Source organism: Pelobates fuscus, chromosome 1, assembly GCF_036172605.1.
Source record: "Pelobates fuscus isolate aPelFus1 chromosome 1, aPelFus1.pri, whole genome shotgun sequence".
Classification (NCBI taxonomy): domain Eukaryota; kingdom Metazoa; phylum Chordata; class Amphibia; order Anura; family Pelobatidae; genus Pelobates; species Pelobates fuscus.
Genome location: NC_086317.1, coordinates 29,737,568 through 29,750,627, shown reverse-complemented (window position 1 = coordinate 29,750,627; position 13,060 = coordinate 29,737,568). Strand labels below are relative to the sequence as shown.

The following is a 13,060-nucleotide window of genomic DNA, read 5'->3' as shown; positions in this document are numbered from 1 at the left end:
CCAAAACACTGTAAAAACTGTTAATGGGGGCTACTGTTGTACTCGTGAGGCTTTGCTAAATCCAAATATGTTCTTTTTTTGGAGTAAAACCTAACAGTATTATGACATTTACAGCTAAAATGTGAGGCGGAATTACAATTTTTTAAAAATGTTTTACATTTCTCAGTTTTTTTTTATTGTATTCATAATAAATTATGTTCCATATATGAATAGTTAATGACAAATTAAAGCCCTGTTTCTCCTGAACAAAATGATATATAATAAGGTGGGGTGCACTTAATATGAAAGAGGTGAATTACGGTTGAACAGACATATAGCGCAAATTCCAGTTTTTGTTTACAGTTTGTTTTGATCAGAACGTGTGCTAATAACTAAAAAATTAAATAAATACAGACACACAAAATCTGCTACATGTGGCTCTTTTCTAACATTACCTCATGATGCTAGCGCGTTGTATGAAGGAGACTGTAAAAATAAGCACATAGAAAAACTACGCAAAGTTCTAAGATTGGAACAAATTATAGAATTAGAATCTCTGAATATTTGGAGGAATCTTAAAGGAAGCATTATAATTATTGTATGCTACTAGGTTTAACCCCTTAAGGACCAAACTTATGGAATAAAAGGGAATCATGACATGTCACACATGTCATGTGTCCTTAAGGGGTTAATCTACATATTCATTTTTTTATTTAATCTTTACCTGATATATATTCCAAGCAGAGCTATGCCCGATATCTGCTTGTGCAGTGCTTTGAACACCTCTCTAGCAGTGAATGGGTTAAACCTTATAGGCATACTAAAATTAAAACAAACATATCCTTTACTAAAAGTGCCAGAAGCAATTGTTCATTTAGCAGCGAGGTTGAAAATCTTTCACTTCCCCTCCCAGGGCGGTGACAATTGTTAAAGACACTTTATAGACAATCCCTTATGTCCCTTATATCACTGGAGCAGCTACTGTTGGGATCCTGGACCATTTATTTTCTACGGGGAAGCATTTATTATTTTTTATTGTCTTCATTTTTCTATGACTACAAATCCCAAAGTGGGATCTAGGATTCCTTTCTCTGCCTGAAAACACTGGGGGTGAAGCACATTTGAAAGGTACTGCATGCCTAGTTTAATTTTTTATATCTACTGGTGACAGAATAGACATGTTCTAATTATTGGATACACTGTATAACTGTTAGATTAACAATCCTGTCATCTACAAAGCACTAAAATCAACACTGCTGATTCCATGTAATCTAGGGATTATATGAGATTTGACATTATGCTTGTACAATTATTGTTCTATAAATCCATGTCTGATCCATTATTCTAATAATTGCTGTATGTAATTATATGTAATATGTTTATATCCATATACAAAGTCTTAACAGCTGCACAACCAGGCACAATAACAAAACACACAACATAAAGGGTTTATATTCATTATCTAAATGTGGTATAAATGATACAATGTACAACATCACTCAGAGTATGTTACCGAGGACACCTCAGTAAACCTACAGCTCAGCATGAATGTACACATTCTAACAGCAGCACAACCAAGCACAATTACTAAACACACAACATAAAGGGTTTATAGTGTGTAAATGTGGTATACATGATACAATGTACAGCATGACACAGAGAATGCAGCATGAATCTACGTGGGGTAAAATAATAAGGGTAAAATAACTAGTAAGATTGCCATGAGCCAATATTCCGATAACATAACAAAATCACATAAAGATAGCAACTACCGAATAAAATAAATAAATAAAGTTGTTTATTAGTCTTTACACATAAAAATAGAATAAATAGAATCAGCAAAACATGTCCAATGTAACAAAGTCTAATAATAAATGCACACTACTAAAATTCTCGTAAAATTCAGTTTTAAAAACCCAGTAGATGCCGAAATAAGAACCCGAATACTCGCGCAACGTATGATGTTGCAACAATGAAACAGCAAAGTTAATGACGTTGTATTAATCAGACCTTTGGTAATTACTCACTACCTTAATATTTAATCAGGTAAGTACAAAATCCTGAATATAATCATATGAAAAAATGACAATATAGATGGATTCTAACTGTGCTTGATCCAAAAGAGGTCTATCACCTGCATGGGTTTCTATTACACTAGCAAAATGAGTGTGTTTAATCTATTCAATAATAAAGATTAGTGGATACAGCGAACTCTATGAATCGGCATTTTTAATTTCAGTTGCATAGTAAGAATCTATTTATAGTGTCATTTTTTCATTCGATTATATTCGGGATTTCGTACTTCCCTGATTAAATGTTACGTACTAATTAATTACGCAAGTAGGTCTGATTAATACAACATCACCACCTTTACTATTGCATCAGTATTTGGATTTATTTTGCTACAAGTACTGTGTATTTTAAACTGAAGTTTATGAGACTTTTAGTATTCCGCATTTATTATTGGACTTTGTTCCTTTGGACATATTTTGCTTAATATATTTATTCTGTTTTTATGTGTTTAAGTAAAAAAATACTTAAATTAAACTTCAAAAATAAGATTTAAAATTAAATTGAAACACATTTTCCTACTCTAAACACAAAACTACATGCAGATTCTGATGGGGGTGATAGTGAAGAATTTTCTCCGTCAGGACTTTTCCCTTTTCATGGTCTTTCTTATCAATTTGGAACTCTCTTTATTTCTCCTTGTCCTCAAACCATATGGTGAGGAGCCCCAATGAACGAGACAAGACAATGTAAGGTTCAAGGTGACTTCTAACGTTTAATGGACTGTGTAACAAGTTATATTCAGCAGGAAACAGGGGTGGTCGTTACAAGCATCCAATCCTAACAAAATCATATATCTTGTCTTAACATCTTAACCTATAGCAAGTTTGCAGGTGTATCTTCATGTTCAGGCCTTGCACAAAGCTAAGTTTCAATATAACTACGCACTTAGAAAAGATGTTAACTGCACAGTTCTAAATTACACATTATCAAGCAGTTATGACCAATGGGTAAACACAGGAAACAAGGCCAACTGCACATACACACAGGATAAAACACCTGTTACACAATGTTCTATAGCTCTTGTCTAGGGGCAGGGGTGTATTTACCGCGAGGCTGACAAGGCATTTGCCTTGGGCGGCACTTTCTGGGGGGCGGCAAAAAAAAGACGCCCCCCAATCACCCTGGCCAATGCCATGCCAGCCTCTTGTCCTGGGGGGCCTAGGAGCTGGCCGTCTGGCCCCCTGAGACTGGCAGCGGCTGCACTTTCCGGGTGGGCAGCGAGGAAAAACTGATCCTCCTGTTCCGCTCCCTCGTGCGCAGCTAAGTGATGCCGGAGCCGTAATATGAAGTCACTCCAGCCCCGGCATCACTACGCGGCGTGCGAGGGAGCTGAACAGGAGGATCAGTGCTCCCTCGCCGACTGCAGTGACTGGCCGTCCATCCAGAAGCCCCACTGGACCCCAGGGAAAGCGAGAATCCACATCAGCACTCCCAAAGGTAGGGAGGCAGGAGGGATTGAATTTAAAAAAATTTTTTTAAATGGGAGTGTGTTTGTGTGTGTGTGTCTGTTAGTGAGTGTGTGCGCGTCTGTTAGTGTGTGTCAGTGTGTGTGTCTGTTAGGGAGTGTGTTACTATGTGTGTGTGTGTCTGTTAGTGAGTGTCTGTGTGTCTGTTAGTGTATGTGTCTGTTAGGGAGTGTGTTACTATGTGTGTGTCTGTAAGTGTCTGTGTGTGTGTCTGTTAGTTAGTGTGTTACTATGTGTGTGTCTGTTAGTGTGTGTGTCTATTAGTAAATGTGTTAGTATGTGTGTGTCTGTTAGTGAGTGTGTTAGTGTGTGTGTGTCTATTAGAGAGTGTGTTAGTGTGTGTGTCTGTTAGTGTGTATGCATGTCTGTTAGTGAGTGTGTATGCGTGTCTGTTAGTGAGAGAACATGTGTGTCTATTAGTGGGTGTGTGTCTGTTAGTGACAGTGTGTGTGTGTGTCTGTAAGTGTGTGTGTCTGTTAGTGAGTGTGTGTGCCTGTTAGTGAGAGTTTGTGTGTGTGTCTGTTAGTGTGCGTGTCTGTTTGGGAATGTGTTACTATGTGTGTGTGTCTGTATGTGTGTGAGAGTGTATGTGTGTGAGAGTGTATGTGTGTCTATTAGTGGGTGTGTGTCTTTTAGTGAGAGTGTGTGTCTGTGGCTGTTAGCGTGTGTGTGTGTGTGTGTGTGTGTGTGTGTCTGTTAGTGTGTGTGTCTATTAGTAAATGTGTTAGTATGTGTGTGTCTGTTAGTGAGTGTGTTAGTGTGTGTGTGTCTATTAGAGAGTGTGTTAGTGTGTGTGTCTGTTAGTGTGTATGCATGTCTGTTAGTGAGTGTGTATGCGTGTCTGTTAGTGAGAGAACATGTGTGTCTATTAGTGGGTGTGTGTCTGTTAGTGACAGTGTGTGTGTGTGTGTGTCTGTAAGTGTGTGTGTCTGTTAGTGAGTGTGTGTGCCTGTTAGTGAGAGTTTGTGTGTGTGTCTGTTAGTGTGCGTGTCTGTTTGGGAATGTGTTACTATGTGTGTGTGTCTGTATGTGTGTGAGAGTGTATGTGTGTGAGAGTGTATGTGTGTCTATTAGTGGGTGTGTGTCTTTTAGTGAGAGTGTGTGTCTGTGGCTGTTAGCGTGTGTGTGTGTGTGTGTGTGTGTGTCTGTTAGTGTGTGTGTCTATTAGTAAATGTGTTAGTATGTGTGTGTCTGTTAGTGAGTGTGTTAGTGTGTGTGTGTCTATTAGAGAGTGTGTTAGTGTGTGTGTCTGTTAGTGTGTATGCATGTCTGTTAGTGAGTGTGTATGCGTGTCTGTTAGTGAGAGAACATGTGTGTCTATTAGTGGGTATGTGTCTGTTAGTGACAGTGTGTGTGTGTGTGTGTCTGTAAGTGTGTGTGTCTGTTAGTGAGTGTGTGTGCCTGTTAGTGAGAGTTTGTGTGTGTGTCTGTTAGTGTGCGTGTCTGTTTGGGAATGTGTTACTATGTGTGTGTGTCTGTATGTGTGTGAGAGTGTATGTGTGTGAGAGTGTATGTGTGTCTATTAGTGGGTGTGTGTCTTTTAGTGAGAGTGTGTGTCTGTGGCTGTTAGCGTGTGTGTGTGTGTGTGTGTGTGTGTCTGTTAGTGAATGTGCTACTATGTGTGTGTCTGTTAGTGACTGTGTGTATGTTAGTGAGTGTGTGTGTCTGTTAGTGAGAGAGTGTGTGTGTGTGTGTGTCTGTTAGTATGTGTGTGTTTGCCTGTTAGTGAGTGTGCTACTATGTGTGTGTCTGTTAGTGTGTGTGTGTCTGTTAGTGAGTGTGTTGGTATGTGTGTATCAGTGAGTGTGTTAGTGTGTGTGTGTCTGTCAGTGAGTGCGTTAGTGTGTAGGCATGTCTGTTGGTGAGAGTGTATGCATGTCTGTTAGTGTATGCATGTCTGTTAGTGACTGTGTGTCTGTTAGTGACTGTGTGTGTCTGTTAGTGACTGTGTGTGTCTGTTAGTGAGTGTGTGTCTGTTAGTGAGAGTGTGTGTGTCTGTTAGTGAGTGTGTATGTGTGTCTCTCAGTGAGTGTGTGTGTCTGTTATCTAGTGTATGTGTGTCTGTTAGTGAATTTGTGTGTCTGACACTGAGTGTATATGTGTCTGTTAGTGAGTGTGTATGTGTATATAGAAGGCGGGGTGGGGGTGGGGGGTTTCCTTAGTTTTGTCATGCCTAGGGCAGCACAAAACCAGGATACACCACTGTCTAGGCGTATATTCACTAATCATTGTATATAGATAAAGTATATTCTTTCAAATAGCTGACATGTTCCAATTTTAAACAGACTGAACATCCGGTCATCTGTAGCTTGAGCCTTGGGTCAATATAGGCAAAGTGTATTATTCCCAAAAGTTTTTTTTGCTATCGCTGACACAATGTCAAATCACACTATTTCTACTATTGTTGATCAATGTGTGTGTGAGTGCTGATATGTTTGTGCCCTTAAAAACGTTTGCCCTTTATTGAACACATTAGATAGTATCAATGTTTAAAGGGACACTAAAGTCACCAGAACAACTACAGCTTATTGCATTTGTTCTGGTGAGTAGAATCATTCCCTTCAGGCTTTTTGCTGTAAACTTGATAGTGATTTTAACACAATAGGGTCAGTAATACATGTTTGACTTGACCTGATCCTATAGTGTCCCATTAACTGTGTGTCAATTTATTATTTTATCCTATTTTCTTATTCTTTCCCTTGCCTGGTTTATTTTAGCTGTTCTCTGTCACTTGTATCTCTCAGTATCAGAACCACGTTCCCCACTTACCCTCTCCTTAATCAGTATATCATTTGTTTCTTAAAGGGACTCCGTCCACCAATACTACAAGATGCATTTGATAGCTTTTGCCGCATTAAAGGAATACCAGAGTGTCAGGAATACAAACAATGTATTCCAGACACTCTAATGTAAAAGTGCTGTTTAGGTGACGTGTCTGCCTATAATAAGGTAATTTACTCACCTTATTTCCAGTCCTGCACGAGTCACGTCGCAGCTGGCTCTGTCCTGCCTCCTTGGTTGAGATCATCAAATTTAACAATCTCAGTCAACTAAATGCTTTCCCATAGGAAAGCATTGTGAGGCTATTGCACATGCGCAGCAAATATGCTACACCAATAAGCATCTCTTCAGAGAGATCTAAAGATCTTAATTCAGTGCATCTCTATGGGGAGCATTCAGCGTATCCATGCAGAGCGTGGAGACTATGAATTTCAGTGCTACATATTGTGCAGCACTGACCCAGGAAGACCTCTAGTGACCGTTTGAATGACTGTCATTAGTGGTGTTACTAGTCAGCAATGTAAACACTGCCTTTTCTCTAAAAAACCTGCAGGGACAGTAAAAAGCCTGCAGGGACAGGCTGTGGACACCAGAACAACTACATCAAACTGTAGTTCTGGTGGTTATAGTGTCCCTTTAAAATACTTTTTTTTTTGCATACTGAAATCATTCTAGTTCTAAATGAATAAATGATTTCAGAAGGCTTCACAATAAGCTTGCTTCTTTAGTGACATTGGCTCACTCTAGAAAAAGACTTCCTTATCAAGGCAATACACACAGCTCAACCGATGACAATACTTAAAGGACCACTCTAGTGCCAGGAAAGCATACTCGTTTTCCTGGCACTAGAGTGCCCTGAGGGTGCCCCCACCCTCAGGGACCCCCTCCCGCCCGGCTCTGGAAAGGGGAAAGGGGTAAAAACTTACCTTTTTCCAGCGTTGGGCGGGGAGCTCTCCTCCTCCTCTCCACCTCCGTTCCTCCCCGTCGGCTGAATGCGCACGCGCGGCAAGAGCTGCGCGCGCATTCAGCCGGTCACATAGGAAAGCATTCATAATGCTTTCCTATGGACGCTTGCGTGCTCTCACTGTGATTTTCACAGTGAGAATCACGCAAGCGCCTCTAGCGGCTGTCAGTGAGACAGCCACTAGAGGAAATAGGGGAAGGCTTAACTAATTGATAAACATAGCAGTTTCTCTGAAACTGCTATGTTTATATAAAAATTAGTTAACCCTAGCTGGACCTGGCACCCAGACCACTTCATTAAGCTGAAGTGGTCTGGGTGCCTAGATTGGTCCTTTAATGATCTAGACAGACAACCTGCATTAGAAGGAGGGGACACCCAGGGAGACATATAGTAAAGATATCAAATCTATAGGTGCGCAGATAATCTTAAAAAAACAGTGTAAAAAGTACAGCGAGTTGGAGTCGGAGATTAGCTGATTGATGCAGTCAAGAGAGACCGCACTCAGGCTGTATCCCGAGCTGCCAGAGACTTTGTCCACTTTAACTTTTCCATTTGATTTTTATCTTATATGAGGAAGAAATGATTGACTCCTTCATTCGGCTGGTGGTGAGTCCACATTATATCTGTGCTGGATCCAACGTACGCAAGGGTCTGATCCTCCCTGGGCTTTATAGTTTGGAGTACTACAACAACCACTCCACATTTGTGAGTTTCATTTCAGCAGAGTTTTATACATATTTAGTTTTTTACTACAATATTGCACTAGGATTTGTTTCTGTGTTTATATATTCTAGATCATCGAGATCATCAATTAAAAGATTGTGCAAGTATATTTTGAATAAATTTATATTCTCAATGTAATGGGTGTATCTTTTGTTGTACACAGGGAATAGGCTTTTTCCTCTTTTATAATTTAGTTATTTGGGCACCTCTGCCTATCTAATTATTTTTTTACACTGCATTTATTTTTAGATTATCTGTGCACCTACAGATTTGATTTATGGTTGTTGTGGCGAAACCAACCTCGCCACTATGAGCTGGAGAAGCCTGGTTGCTCGCCTGCTTCCGTTGGACTATGGACCAGACTTTAAAAAGCTTTATTTTACCTGCAGAAAGGCATATTCGTGCCTTTCAGCCGGGGTGTTCGGTAGATTCCAGCTACCGAACAAACTACCGTATGAGGGACCACCTAGGAGATGGAGTGTGCCGTCAATTAACCGCCCAGAAGCTGCGGTTAACCGCAGCTTAATTGATGAACGCTGGGTGGCCTTTGTTCGTTTGCCGACCACGAGGTAGCGGCCATTTTAATCGTGCAAAAGACCAGCGGTGTTCGGCGAGGATTCTATGGAACTATAAACGGACACTTAATTGCACGAACACCGCTGAGCCGTCTGTCGCCTGGGTCCTAATCGTACAAGGTTAACCGAACACTGGAATTCGGTATTTCTATGGGAATTGTAGTAGCCCAGATAGCTATACCATGGAGCCTATTTGTGTGATTAAAGACTTTGGCTCCATGGCGATTAAACTGTATTCGTGTAGTCTGGGTGCCAGTCACTTAATAATGTGCACCCAGACCTGAGCTATCTGGGGATATGTAACATGTCTGTGTTGGGTGGAATAAAAGTGACTTTATATATTTTAAAGCATAATACTGTATTTAGATCCCCACATGTGTAATGGAGTCTTGTCTTTGTCCTGGGAGGTAATTGGATTACCTCTACAACTATCTCCAGGGCAGAAGAGAGGAAACCAGGATGCATTGTGGGAATGTTTACTGCTGTGTGTCTGTAATTGGTTTATGTCTGTCCTTTGTTACAGTCTTCCATTTGGTCCCCTAGGGGAGTGTCCACCAGGTGGGAGACCTGCATAAATACTGGGCAGGTAGCCCTGAGTAAAAGGAGTTGCTGTTTAACCCTGAAGCTGGAGTGTGTCTCTTTCTTGGGGGGAAGGGGACTGTATGCCGACTGCCAGGAGTGTAAGCTGTCCATATTGCTTTTCCTGTTCGGCTGCTTCCAGGGTTCGTGTGTCTGCTGTTCGAGAGTTGGTGAATTCGTGCAGTTTGGGAGTTCGGGAAGTTGGTGCTTATGGTAGCTGCTGGTCTATGAAAAAGGGGATTATCGCCTAAACGCATTTTTCCCCTTTTAGGCTGAAACGGTCCGTTACAATTGGTGGCAAGCGGCGGGATCGTTCCTACAACCAGAGGGACAGCTACAGACAACACCATTCCTGGATTACAAAGTGCGGGCAACGCCAGTACCCGTACAGCGCCCCTATCTACAAGGAACCAACTGCAGCAGAGCAAGCATGGCACCCAGCTACACTCAAGAGGCGTATGACAGAGAGGTCACCAAGATACTGGCCTTATGCGGACCCAACCCCTCAGAATATAGAGTGCAGCGTGTGAAGCAAGCAGTGCGAGAGTACTTGCCGTGGGAATCAGAGCGGGCCAGGGGGTTTGCAGACCTCCCTCCCCAGCGGCAATGTGTGGCCCAGGGAGCTGATGGTGTCGTCCATCCTCCCCAGCAGCCGTGTGTGTCCCAGGGAGCCGAAGGTGCAGTCCTTCCTCCCCAGCGACAGGCTGAGTTACAGGGGGCAGAGGTTGTTGTTCCTGCCCCCCAGCAGCAAAGTGATATGCCAAGAAGGCAGTGTGAAGTGAAGGGAGAGGAGAGCAGTGTCCTCCCTCCCCAGCGGCAATGTGTGCCCCAGGGAGCTGATGGTGTCGTCCATCCTCCCCAGCAGCCGTGTGTGTCCAAGGGAGCCGAAGGTGCAGTCCTTCCTCCCCAGCGGCAGGCTGAGTTACAGGGGGCAGAGGTTGTTGTTCCTGCCCCCCAGCAGCAAAGTGATGTGCCAAGAAGGCAGTGTGAAGCGAAGGGAGAGGAGAGCAGCGTCCTCCCTCCCCAGCGGCAGTGTGTGCCCCAGGGAGCTGATGGTGTCGTCCATCCTCCCCAGCAGCCGTGTGTGTCCCAGGGAGCCGAAGGTGCAGTCCTTCCTCCCCAGCGGCAGGCTGAGTTACAGGGGGCAGGGGTTGTTGTTCCTGCCCCCCAGCAGCAAAGTGATGTGCCAAGAAGGCAGTGTGAAGCGAAGGGAGAGGAGAGCAGCGTCCTCCCTCCCCAGCGGCAGTGTGTGCCCCAGGGAGCTGATGGTGTCGTACATCCTCCCCAGCGGCAGTGTGTCCTGCCGGGAGCAGAGACAGTGAGTCTCGCACCCCAGCAGCCGGACAAGAGAATGAAAGGGGAGACAGCTGGTCCCCCTTTCCACCAGCAGAGAAAGTGGCAGGGAGAGGAGCCTGCTACCCCCTCTCCCCAGCGGCAGTTTACCATCCAGAGAGAGGAGCTTGTTACACCCTCTCTCCAGCGGCAGCCTAACCCACCAAGGGGAGATGTTAAGCCCCACGACGGTGCAGATGGGACCGTAGTCTCTGTACTTACAGCCCAAGGGGTAGGGACGGTCGGTCCTGTCCCCCAGCCACAGAGCGATGTATCCAAAGGGGAGACAGTCGGTCTCCCCCTCCGGCAGCCGAGCTATGCACCTAAAGGGGAGACAGTCAGTCTCCAGCAACCAGGCTCCAACCAGACTACTTCCGTGGTAGTGCTGGCACCAGGACAGAATACCGCTGGTCTCTGCCCCCTCAGCAACCCACCAAGGCAGCCTAACTGTTCCCCACACAGTCATGGTGAGACACCTGGACCTGGACAAGTTTGTAATTTTTTCAGGTGTAGTACCCAGTTATTGTGGGGGGGCTGTACTAATAGTTGTGTTTTGTGGGTGGGTTGCTGGACTAACCAGGGCACTGACCGGCAGGAGGTCAGGTACCCTGTTAGTCTAATTGGTAAAGGGGAGAAGTGTGGCGAAACCAACCTCGCCACTATGAGCTGGAGAAGCCTGGTTGCTCGCCTGCTTCCGTTGGACTATGGACCAGACTTTAAAAAGCTTTATTTTACCTGCAGAAAGGCATATTCGTGCCTTTCAGCCGGGGTGTTCGGTAGATTCCAGCTACCGAACAAACTACCGTATGAGGGACCACCTAGGAGATGGAGTGTGCCGTCAATTAACTGCCCAGAAGCTGCGGTTAACCGCAGCTTAATTGATGAACGCTGGGTGGCCTTTGTTCGTTTGCCGACCACGAGGTAGCGGCCATTTTAATCGTGCAAAAGACCAGCGGTGTTCGGCGAGGATTCTATGGAACTATAAACGGACACTTAATTGCACGAACACCGCTGAGCCGTCTGTCGCCTGGGTCCTAATCGTACAAGGTTAACCGAACACTGGAATTCGGTATTTCTATGGGAATTGTAGTAGCCCAGATAGCTATACCATGGAGCCTATTTGTGTGATTAAAGACTTTGGCTCCATGGCGATTAAACTGTATTCGTGTAGTCTGGGTGCCAGTCACTTAATAATGTGCACCCAGACCTGAGCTATCTGGGGATATGTAACATGTCTGTGTTGGGTGGAATAAAAGTGACTTTATATATTTTAAAGCATAATACTGTATTTAGATCCCCACATGTGTAATGGAGTCTTGTCTTTGTCCTGGGAGGTAATTGGATTACCTCTACAACTATCTCCAGGGCAGAAGAGAGGAAACCAGGATGCATTGTGGGAATGTTTACTGCTGTGTGTCTGTAATTGGTTTATGTCTGTCCTTTGTTACAGTCTTCCATTTGGTCCCCTAGGGGAGTGTCCACCAGGTGGGAGACCTGCATAAATACTGGGCAGGTAGCCCTGAGTAAAAGGAGTTGCTGTTTAACCCTGAAGCTGGAGTGTGTCTCTTTCTTGGGGGGAAGGGGACTGTATGCCGACTGCCAGGAGTGTAAGCTGTCCATATTGCTTTTCCTGTTCGGCTGCTTCCAGGGTTCGTGTGTCTGCTGTTCGAGAGTTGGTGAATTCGTGCAGTTTGGGAGTTCGGGAAGTTGGTGCTTATGGTAGCTGCTGGTCTATGAAAAAGGGGATTATCGCCTAAACGCATTTTTCCCCTTTTAGGCTGAAACGGTCCGTTACAGTTGTGGAATTTGTTTATCGGGATTCTTTTTAGGTTGCGCATGTATATATTTGGCACTTTTATCTGTGTGTTGTAACTTGCACTTTAATATTACTCGCATCATCATATTCTTTTTACGACTGTTGATATAGTAAGGATATCACTCCCTGTTTGCAGTTTCTCTGACTGTCTGTAGCCAGGTTGTGAATTAAAAGTCGCTCATTCAGTGCTGTTGGGCTGAGACTGTGTGTATGCCTTTGATAAGGAAGTCTCTTTATGGCATGAGGTAGCCAAAGCCAAATTTACATGCCAGGTGCCTGTAGGCACAAAATTCTAAGGCGCTCCCACCTCAAAACAAGGCAGATAAAGTAAATATAAATTATTTATTAACAGGATATCACATATAACAGGATAAAAACATATATTTATAGTTGACAACTGCTTATGTATAAATGTATGTATGTGCTTGTTTAAGCTCTGCTTGTAATCTATTGTGTATCTGCGAGTATAAGGAGTGTATGCAGCTATATAAATACATGCAGGGTAAGATCATGGTAAAGGTGGTTAGGCTAAATGTTAATGTTACAGTAAGATTACATACATCTTTCTGACCTGAACAAGAGTGGAAACTCTGAAAGCTTGTATTTTAATATTTTGATGTGTTGAACTTTATAAGATACATTTGTTAATAGTCGGGTATACACTTTTCCACCTATGCGTATCAATTTATATTCTGTGGCACAGCCCTATGTAGTTCGGTGTGTGAAGTCATGCTATAGATATCTCCCCCTCCCGTGGGGAAGTCAAGTCCCT

General features: G+C 43.5%; 1 protein-coding gene across 1 annotated transcript in view; it reads left to right on the top strand.

Annotated features, from left to right (window-relative positions):
- The first annotated feature begins 879 nt into the window (after window positions 1-879).
- LOC134602356 (beta-1,3-galactosyltransferase 5-like) overlaps window positions 880-13,060 on the top strand; it is a 106,677-nt gene continuing 94,496 nt past the window's right edge. Inside the window, exon 1 of the mRNA XM_063447167.1 lies at window positions 880-1,107. The gene's annotated coding sequence lies outside the window, so the exon portion shown is untranslated. The remainder of the gene's footprint in view (window positions 1,108-13,060) is intronic.